General features: G+C 44.0%; 1 pseudogene; it reads left to right on the top strand.

The window, feature by feature from the left end:
• The first annotated feature begins 4,375 nt into the window (after positions 1–4,375).
• Positions 4,376–4,983, top strand: LOC108530085 (MICOS complex subunit MIC19 pseudogene; annotated as a pseudogene).
• Positions 4,984–10,569: the final 5,586 nt, after the last annotated feature.

The raw sequence follows: 10,569 nt of genomic DNA, 5'->3' as shown, positions 1-10,569 counted from the left end.
AGGGAGGGGGAGGGAGGGGAAGGGGAGGGGAGGGGAGGGGAAGGGAGAGGAGGGCCGTGTGGTTACCTGGGGCTGGCTGCAACCTAAGATCACTGTCCTTACAAGTTGGCCTTCCCTCCACGACTCTCTCTTCAGAAACCCCATGAGTACTCGCTCCCCTTCCTCAGATGCAGGTGTAGTAAAAGCTCTGCTGCTAAAGCTCTAAGCTACTTTCTGCACCATCTCATGAGTGTCCCTTGCACCTTGCCCATGCATTGGTAAATAAACCATCCCAGAAAGATCCTAACTTGGGCATGCCATCTGCTTCCTGTTAGGAACCTGACTGAATCACTTTCCAGCTTCTTCAGGACTCTGGAAAGTCTTTGAGAGTTAGAATCCAATTTTCTTGCTTTTGATTCTCTCTGCATTTAGGGGAGAAATATATTCCACAAAGACTGATAAAAATACCAGCATCATGAAATAGAAATATAAAACATGTGCTCACCAGAAACCTTCCTTAAACTCACTCTGTTTCAATCAAAATGAATCGATGGAGGTTGAGTACTGTCTATCATTCTTGGAGATGCTGTCTGTGTGGTCCACGTGTAGTTGGTTTCTTGGGCTAGTTCTCACGTGAACCAAATCCTTGTCCCTAAGTGTCTCTTATTGTTTGCTGCACAAAATTAGGGAAAGCATGGAAGTTTTTGGAAGTGTTTCATGAGACTTAGGAAGGCCACTGTAGCCCCTGATTAGCTCATTTTATATCCCTGAAGTGGACATGTGTCTTGTCTGTACTGAGATAAATCACTGTTTCAAATAATCTCAAAATCCCCTTCTCTCCTTACCTCTGAAGCAGCCTATTTCCATGTTCACTGCAGAAAAGTCTCATTACTCAGATGGGCGTGGTGACTCACGCCTGTAATTCCAACATTTTGGGAGGCTGAGGCGGGCGGATCACTTGAGGTCAAGAGTTCAAGACCAACCTGGCTAACATGGTGAAACCCTGTTTATACTAAAAATACAAAAATTAAACTAGCCGGGCGAGGTGACGCGGGCCTATAGTTCCAGCTACACGGGAGGCTCAGGCAGGAGAATCAAGAATCGCTTGGACCTGGGAGGTGGAGGTTGCAGTGAGCCGAGATCGTGCCACTGCACTCCAGCCTGGGAGACAGAGAGAGACTCCGGAAAAAAAAAATAATAATAATAAATAAATAAAAAGTCTTATTACTCAAAGTTATTAAAGCAATTGTTACCTTTTAGTGTCTACTCTTTTCCTGGTCATATTTCAAAGTAACCTTCCTTGCTGGATAATTTATTCTATGCTTGTTTTATGAACGGCTTCCCTGTGACTCCTCAAGCTGCTGAAATCCTGCGCTCCCTAAATGGTGCACTTGAGCTGCTGCTCTGCCCTGCGCTGTCCTCTAGCGGCACAAGTGTGTCAGAGCAGCGGATCACCTGCCTTCCGGCAGCAAGGGGTTGCCAGTATTGAATCCTCCAGCCCTCACCATTTCTCGGCCTCCAGTTTCCTGTTTCTTGCCAGAGTTCTCCCTCGCTGCAGCCTCTTGACCAGAAAAGGATCAACTTGAATGGTCAGCGGCTTTCTTGAACTCTAGTTTGAGTCAAAGTGCCCCCGAAATACAGAAAATCTTGCTGTATACCGTACACCACTTAGGAGTAACTCTTTCGGAATGCAGCCCCTTTGAGGTTAGCCTCCCATTCAGCAACCCTGGCGAGTTGAAAAAAAGATGTGGCTGGGCCAGATTCACCACCCCCACCCCCACCTCCTCTTACATCTTTCTCCACCCTCCCATCTCACTCTCTCCCGACGGAGAGGAACTATTTGGAAAGACAAAGTAACACGACAAAATTAAGTAATATGTCAGCATAATAATTGGAGGTGAGTGGTACCAGCAGTAAGGGTTGTCAGTCTTGTGGATGCTTTTTTTTTTTTTTTTTTTGACGGAGTCTCGCTCTGTCACCCAGACTGGAGTGGAGTGGTGCATGATCTCGGCTCACTGCAACCTCTGCCTCCCGGGTTCAAGCAATTCTCCTGCCTCAGCCTCCCGAGTAGCTGAGACTACAGGCATGCACTACCATGCTCAGCTAATTTTTGTATTTACTTTAGTAGAGACTGGGTTTCACCATGTTGACCAGGCTGGTCTCGAACTTCTGGCCTCAGGTGATCTGCCCGCCTCGTCCTCCCAAAGTGCTGGGATTACAGGCGTGAGTCACAGTGCCCGGCCCTCGTAGATGCTCTAAGATGAGGAATTCCAAACTGCTAACCGTCAGCACACGTCCTTCGTAAGAAAGCACAGCAGAGCATGCCATCCAGAGTCCAGGATGAAGCCAGGAGGGAGCCTCTAGAGCCGATAAATCTATCTGTTATTCAGTGATGAGGCTGGGACTCTCAAGGAAGGGCAGAAAGGCACCCAGAGGATTCTGAAGGGAGAGACCAAAGGGAGGGGCTTTCCAATGCCTATCTGAGGGGGACCCTTTACAAATTACAAAGTGACTAATGAAAAAGGTAAAAATGAACATCTTGCAACATTGTCTACCCTCTATATACTCATTTCTACTTTCATATTGTTTTCTTTGTGATAACATGTTTTACCTGCGAACTATTTCAGGCGTTGAATTGCAAGTTAAAAAATTACATAAGGTCAGGCGCCGTGGCTTACGCCTGTAATCTCAACACTTTGGGAGGCCAAGGCTGGTGGATCACTTGAGGTCAGGAGTTCAAGACCAGCCTGGATAACACGGTGAAACCCTGTCTCTACTAAAAAATGCAAAAGTTAGCCTTGGTGGCACAGGCCTGCAAGCCTAGCTACTCAGGAGGCTGAGGTAGGAGAATCATTTGAACCCAGGAGGTGGAGGTTGCATTAAGCCAAGATAATGCCACCACACTCCAGTCTGAGCGACAAAGAAAGATTCCATATCAAAACAAACAAACAAACAAAACTGAGGTGTAGACCTGTAATCTCAAAAACAAAAAGTTACATAATATTAAAGTAGAAGTTTCAATTATTTCCCTGGTGCTAAGAGAAAACGATGTTGCCCGCGTCTCTAGCTGGCATCTTAGGTTTCCCCTGTGAAATATCACCAGTGTATAACTCAGTAGGCCTCAACCCTGACTGCACTGTAAAATAACCTAGAGAGTTTTCAAACATCGAATCAGAACAGGGAGGTAGAGAGAGAGCTGGACATCTGAAAGTTCCCTGATTGATGTGAATGTGTGGCATGGATTGAGAACCACAGTAGCGTTCATCATTCCAGGTATGTTTGGTGGCGTGTCAGAGGAATGGGGACATTCCAACATGATTGCTGTGAGGACACCACCCTCACAGAGCAGCCATCAGCCCTCATCATTCCTAGAGGACTACCCAGTCTGGTCCATGGCATTCCCGGGTGTAACTGCTTACACAATAGAAATGATATTCAGATGGGTTCATTTCAGGTCAATGTGGTTATGCTGTTTTCTTCCTAAGTTGTCTTTACCCCAAATCTTCTGACAACTAGAAGTTTATGGTTAAAATATAACAGGTTTTAGTGCTAGCTATTGGCTTTTTTTTCTTTTATTTTGCATTTGGATATTAATTTTCTCGGTTATATATTATTATACTGAAAACTTTCTCATAAAAAAAGATTCCCTCTTTTTCTTGTCTCTCTCCTTCACCCAGTGACTTCTGATTTGGTCTTTGAGCCTCCAACACTCTCAGCCATCCCATCTGCTCACCTTACCTGAAATCCCAGTTCCCCTCCTTTGAGCTCATACTGCATTTGGGTGGGACATTACCGTCTCTTGATTAATTAACTTCTCTGTCTGCCCACCTACACCGTAAACCTATAGAGGAAAATAACAAAGAAATACTTGTGTTTATATCCCCAGTGCTCAGCATAGTCTCTGGCACACAGAAAGGGTTGGAATATTTTAGTAAATGAAAGTTATCAAAGTTATGAAACTTCAGATTTCATTGGAAGAGTGTTTTCTTCCAGTGAAATCCTGTTTCAATGCAATTTACGTAGTGCTTGCCTGCCCACTCACTGCTCTGCTCCTAAACTGTGGAAGGGTGAAGTGCAGGGGTGGAGATGCTTTTAAGTGTGAAGGTCTGTCTATTCAGCATTCAGCCTATCCTTCACGGTAACTTTCAATTTCCTCCTGGGAGAAAGCGTCTGAAAACAGAAGTGGTCTGCCCTGCCCTCTAGCGGTGGCCCTGTGGCAGAACACTTTTAAAGATTGTCTTTGGAACTGCTAAGTGAACGCTCTCCAGAGTGGTATTGGAATGCCTGTATCCAGTTATTATTTCAGCTTTTCGCCACTGTTTTCTATAAGGGAGTCCTTTGCGCCTTCTCCTTGCTTCTGGGGTCGTGGCCTTGCTCCCGCTGTGCGGGAAAAGAATCCAGGTCTTTCCACGCCCGTGCGGGCGCGGGGGCCCCGAAGTGCTCGTGGTTCTGCGCTAGGTCTCTGCTGGGTCAGGAACCAGAGCCATGGGTGGGACCACCAGCACCCGCCGGGTCACCTTTGAGGCGGACGAGAATGAGAACATCACCGTGGTGAAGGGCATGCGGCTTTCGGAAAATGTGATTGATCGAATGAAGGAATCCTCTCCACCTCGTTCGAAGTCTCAGCGGTATTCTGGTGCTTATGGTGCCTCAGTTTCTAATGAAGAATTGAAAAGAAGAGTAGCTGAGGAGCTGATATTGGAGCAAGCCAAGAAAGAATCCGAAGATCAGAAACGACTAAAGCAAGCCAAAGAGCTGGACCGAGAGAGAGCTGCTGCCAATGAGCAGTTAACCAGAGCCATCCTTCGGGAGAGATATCAAACAAGAGGAAGGCTAAGGCAGAGCACTCGGCTAGCCAGCCTGGAAGAAAGAAAAGTGAAAAACCCGAGTGCTAAAGAAGCAGGAGCATTCTACAAAGAACAGCTGGCTAAACCTGGAGGAGAGGAGCTCAGAGTTCTACAAAGTCAACCAACTGAACAATTCAGAAAGCTGCTGAAGAGGTAGAAGCCAAAGGTCAAGCGTATGAGTCCTCATCCAGTCTTGCTGAATCTCAGGCCGAAATCTTCAGTGTTACGTGAGAACACCCACAGGACCTCAATGCTCCTCTCTGACATCCAGTATCTCACTGTGTCATCAGTTGCCAAACAACATTGCCTTGAGAAGGGAGATAAAAACTGTCAGAACGAGCAAAAACCATCAACGTTAATTCCAGAGATGGAACACTTTTTTTTTTCCTAGTAAGAAAATAACCCATTGAAGAGAAGACCACTAATGAGAAGACCACTAAAGACAGACAACAAGAATGGACTCAGCAGAATCCATTTCACATTTTGAAACAGCAGCAATTTGAAGGGCCCAAAGCCTTGATCAGGGATCAGTCATTAAAGGATGCACTTCAGTATTAGTAAACCCCTCTTATGATGATTTAAAAGAAAGGGCAGCCCTCTCCACCATTTGGTACTTTCTATTGCCAACTTCCACTGACCATAAAATGTTTCTCTTCTGAGCAGCCACCATCATTTGGTGAACCTCCACCTTAACAAAGTAGGATGGGGTAGGGGGCTAAAGTAATGTGGAGTCGGGTGAGGAGAGAGCCAGAAAACATAGATTCTGGGGACACATGCCAGGGGAGAGAGCCAGAACAGAACTGGAGGTCGCAGTGCTGGTGGAATTTGAAATAGAATGTGGGCACGCTGGCTTTCTCTCTCTCTTCTTTTCCTCCTTGATTATATAAAGAGCTGTTTCATTTTAACTTATTATGTGATTATACAGCAAGAAGACAAAAAAGAGAAAATGTACTCTTCTACTGGAATAATGTTTATGATTACAAGGAGATACAGTATTTTTGTCAATAGAAGGCAAACCTTGGCTGATATAACCTCTATAGTGGAATACTCAACATCTTTACTTCACTCTACTATCAATAATAATATATTTTCTGTCAAAGACAAAAAAAAAAAAAAGAACAAGTCTTCAGCACTAGAAATCTCGGAGGGGTTCCTGGCAGCATCCCATAGGCCACTTGAAATGTGTTTTTTTTTTTCATACTCTAGATCAAGGGTGTCCAATCCTTTGGCTTCCTTGGGCCACATTGGAAGAATTGTCTTGGGCTACAAATAAAATACACTACACTCATGCCCGTAATCCCAGCACTTTGGGAGGCCGAGATGGGCGGATCACGAGGTCAGGAGATCGAGACCATCCTGGCTAACACGGTGAAACCCCATCTTTACTAAAAATACAAAAAATTAGCCGGGCGTGGTGGCGGGCGACTATAGTCCCAGCTACTCGGGAGGCTGAGGCAGGAGAATGGCGTGAACCCGGGAGACAGAGCTTGCAATGAGTCAAGATCGCACCACTGCACTCCAGCCTGGGTGACAGAGCGAGACTCCGTCTCAAAAAACAAAACAAAACAAAAAACACTACACTAATGATAGCTGATGAGCTAAAAATAAACAAATAAATAAATAATTTCATAATGTTTTAAGAAAGTTGACGAATTTGTGTTGGGCTGCATTCAAAGCTGTCCTGGTCTGCACGTGGCCTGCAGGCCGGGGACTGGACAGGCTTGCTCTAGGTATTTTTCCTTATGGTACTGGAGTATTTGGGGAGATCAGGGCTGAGTAAGGCTCCAGGCATTACAGTCCCTCAGGGTTCATACTCAAATAAAATTCTACAATAATGACCCAATGTGGCCCAATACAGCTGACCCACAGTACATTATGAGGTATTTAATCAACTCTCTTTGGCTTAAAGAAAATATTTTGGTTTCTGAGTTTTATCGTGGTTGATAGTGGTGGTGTAGCAATTTGCTTATTTGTTTGCTGGGCTTTTTAATCAATCATGACGATAGAAAGCTGTTGTTGGGGCTTAGGGGAAGAAATGACAATCTAATCTGAAATGTCACCGAAGCCAGCAACTGTAGGGAATCTACCAAATAAAATCTGTTGATAAAATAAGAGGATATTCGGATTCTGATCTGACAACCTTCATTTTTTATTTCTTCCTTTTTTTTTTATTTTTTTTTTTAGATAGGGGCTATCTATCTAAATAATAATAATAATAAGTAATGCGGAAGATAAGGGAAGGTAGAGAAAAGTGTATAATATCTGCAAAAAGATTATTCCCATTGCCTGTATACACCATCGTTTCGAATGGACTGCATTTTTGCTGGCAAACTGCAAACACCTTCTCCAAACTGCAGACGCATTTTGAGTCCCAACAATGAGCATGGTTCACAAAGCAATTTGTAGTCATGGTTTCTTTTACAAAATGATGATGTTTAAGAACATCTTGTAATTAGGTCAAAGGAAAACAGTGTTTATTCTAGGAGCTGAGGATGGGCTGCAAGTCTGAGTTCTAATTAACACAGTGGTTGAGTCACTAATGCCAAGTGTCTGTTGTTAATGAAGACATGAAAGCAGTCCCACAGGTAACATTTTGGAAAGGGCTTCTTTTACAACAGCCGTTCACTTGGGCAAACAATGATAGCAATCCATGCCCTCATCCAGACTAATGAAATGCATAGCTATTCACTGGATTCTTTTTACCTCCAACCCACTTGGGAGAAAATAGAGATTTTTCCCAATAAATGTTTACAGTAAGGCCTTTGGAAAAATGCAAGTATTCATAGCTACAAGTATTAAATCAGGCACTTTGAGCCTGTATGAATAGCAGCAAGGCTTAGGAGAGAACGTTCTTTTTTTTCAATGCTAGATCACAATGGACTTCATCAGAGCCCTGGAGAGCTACAGTCAGAATAGGCAGAAGCAGGAACTCTTGCTCCACATTATGCTTTCTTTTTGCAGCATTAAGGCTTTGGCTGAAGTGCTAATGATGAAAACTATCTCCTTGGGAACCTGTAGGTTTCCACCTTGTCCCAGGCCTGGAGAGATTAAAATGTTGTGACAGTTGTGAAGTCCCTTTCTGGTAAAGCTCCATGATCCTGTGAAAACTGTCAAAGGAGATGAATGAAAACAGAGAACCTCACCTGACCTCCAAGTTGAAGACTGAAGTAAAAAGTTAACCCTAGTCACTCCACTGCGGCAGAAATGTTACATATTCCTGCTGCCAAAATTTCTCAGTCCACTCTTGAAAACACAATAAACACATTCTCTCTTTCTCTCTCTCTTTCTGCAGAGCATGTTTTCTTTCTGGTGTTTCTTTATATGGGAGACAGGTAAAGGAGAGAAAGGATTGTTTAAGTGGATGAAACAGGCTATACTTAAGAATTTTAGGCCATGAAGGGTGGCTCAAACCTGTAATCCCAGCACTTTGGGAAGCCGAGGTGGGCAATAGCATGAGGTCAGGAGTTTGAGACCAGCCTGGCTAATATGGTGAAACCCTGTCTCTACTAAAAATACAAAAACATTAGCTGGGCGTGGTGGTGGGCACCTGTAATCCCAGCTACTTGGGAGGCTGAGGTAGGAGAATCACTTGAACCTGGGAGGCAGAGGTTGCAATGAGCTGAGATCCGGCCACTGCACTCCAGCCTGGGTGACAAGAGCAAAACTCCGTCTCAGAAAAAGAATTTTAATCCTCTTGCCAAAGGCATATGCCTAGATATCACACGGTTCTGACATCAGTAAGTTTATTATTTAAAAATTTTTAAAATATACATATTTTTTAGAAATAGAGATGGGGCCTCGCTGTGTTGCCCAGGCTGGTCTTGGACTCCTGGGTGATTCTCCTGCCTTGGCTTCCTAAAGTGCTGGGATTACAGATGTGAGCCACCGTGCCTGGATGCTTAGTAAATTTAGACATGAGCCCAAACTAAACCCACCCTCAGCTCCTACCTTTCCCTCCTGTCCAGAGCTGCCTGCCCTCATTCCTTCCTCTCTTTACTGGCATCTGTTCCTTTCTACTCTTGAAGGAAAGCTTACTTGGGGATAATTTTCCTTCTCCATCTGCTTCTCTTGGCTCTGCAACTCATAAGAAAGGATTGGAGAAAATATCACATGGATCACATAGTTTTGCATTTCAGAGACTCTAATGCAGTCATCTGGTGCTAGTCAAAGAATCTCAAAAAATCCACTTCCTTCTGAGTCTTCAATTTTGCTGTGAGATAAGGGAAGGTCAAATGTGGTTTCTACTTTTAAAATATGGGTTACTGAGGCTGAAAATCTAAAAAAAGCCAGCTCCAAGCATTTACTATCTTCACCATTTTGCTTCTCTACTCTCCCTTCAATTACTTTTCCTTCCTTGCTATTTCAATGCAGAATCTTCCATGAGGAAGTTCTCAGCCCTTCCACCTTCCACCCCTTTAGCAGATCACCAGTAGGTTCCTGAGGCATACTGTATTGCAACAAGGGATATTTGAAGGTTTTAGTTCCTAGCAGTGATAAGCTGGTGAGTGAAGGCCTTCTCAGTTCCCCAGGATCATGCCCCAGTAGAGACTACCTTGAAGTGAATGTGGTCAAGTTTTCCCTGGAAAAGGCACCCATTCCAGAAGCCTGTTCTGGGACATGGCTCCATCACTAGCACAATCCGCAAAGAGATTTTTTTTTTTAACAATAGACTGACAATGGTTACTGGTATGAAATTTCTTTCGTTTCATTTGCTTTACATCTCCGAGCAGTATCTTTTTGCTTTAATCAAGCAACTACTGTGTTCATGAAATACAACTTTTTTTTTAATATACAATTTTCTTTTTCAGATTGTTTCAAAGAAAGAAAAAAACCTAGAAGAGCAAAAATCTGGGTCCCTGTTTTTTATCTACCACTTGACAGCTGTGTGACCTTGAGCAAGTCATAGCCATTCCTTCTTAAAATATGAGAGTGCCTGGTATATGCCAGGCACTGGGACACAATGATGAGGAGGAACAGGAAATGGACCCAAGAAATTGGCCATTACACTTGCTCTAAAGAGTTGAGAAAGAGAGGAGAAAACTTCTAAGTCTGAAGAGAGGAGAAAACCTCTAAGTCTGCTTGGAGGATGGGAAGGATCTTTCATAAAACAGGTAGAAGAACGTCGGCTCTGGTGCTGTGAAATACTTGGTCAACCGCACTAGAACACAATGCTTTTTTTTTTTGAGACGGAGTCTCGCTCTGTCGCCCAGGCTGGAGTGCAGTGGCCGGATCTCAGCTCACTGCAAGCGCCGCCTCCCGGGTTCACGCCATTCTCCTGCCTCAGCCTCCCCAGTAGCTGGGACTACAGGCGCCCGCCACCGCGCCCGGCTAGTTTTTTGTATTTTTTAGTAGAGACGGGGTTTCACTGTGTTAGCCAGGATGGTCTCGATCTCCTGACCTTGTGATCCGCCCGTCTCGGCCTCCCAAAGTGCTGGGATTACAGGCTTGAGCCACCGTGCCCGGCCAAACACAATGCTTTTTATGAGCACTTTATTGTTTTGAAAATTATACAGTTCATTTCTATTAGTGGTGATAGTTACAATTTGATCATGCACATATGACTTTCAAAATCTAAAGTTAACAAATGTCTCTATCTACCTACCAAAGAATAGAAAGACTTTAGAACACTCTAAGCCAATGATCTCCTCCATTTTAATTCCATCCTATTGTATAACCACAAAATCAATCACTATTACGATGTTGCTTCTTGTCATCAAGATCTATTTAGATTTATTTACATTTT

Source organism: Rhinopithecus bieti, unplaced genomic scaffold, assembly GCF_001698545.2.
Source record: "Rhinopithecus bieti isolate Rb0 unplaced genomic scaffold, ASM169854v2 scaffold_1304, whole genome shotgun sequence".
In the NCBI taxonomy this organism is placed as follows: Eukaryota; Metazoa; Chordata; class Mammalia; order Primates; family Cercopithecidae; genus Rhinopithecus; species Rhinopithecus bieti.
This window is presented reverse-complemented; position numbering and strand designations above follow the sequence as displayed.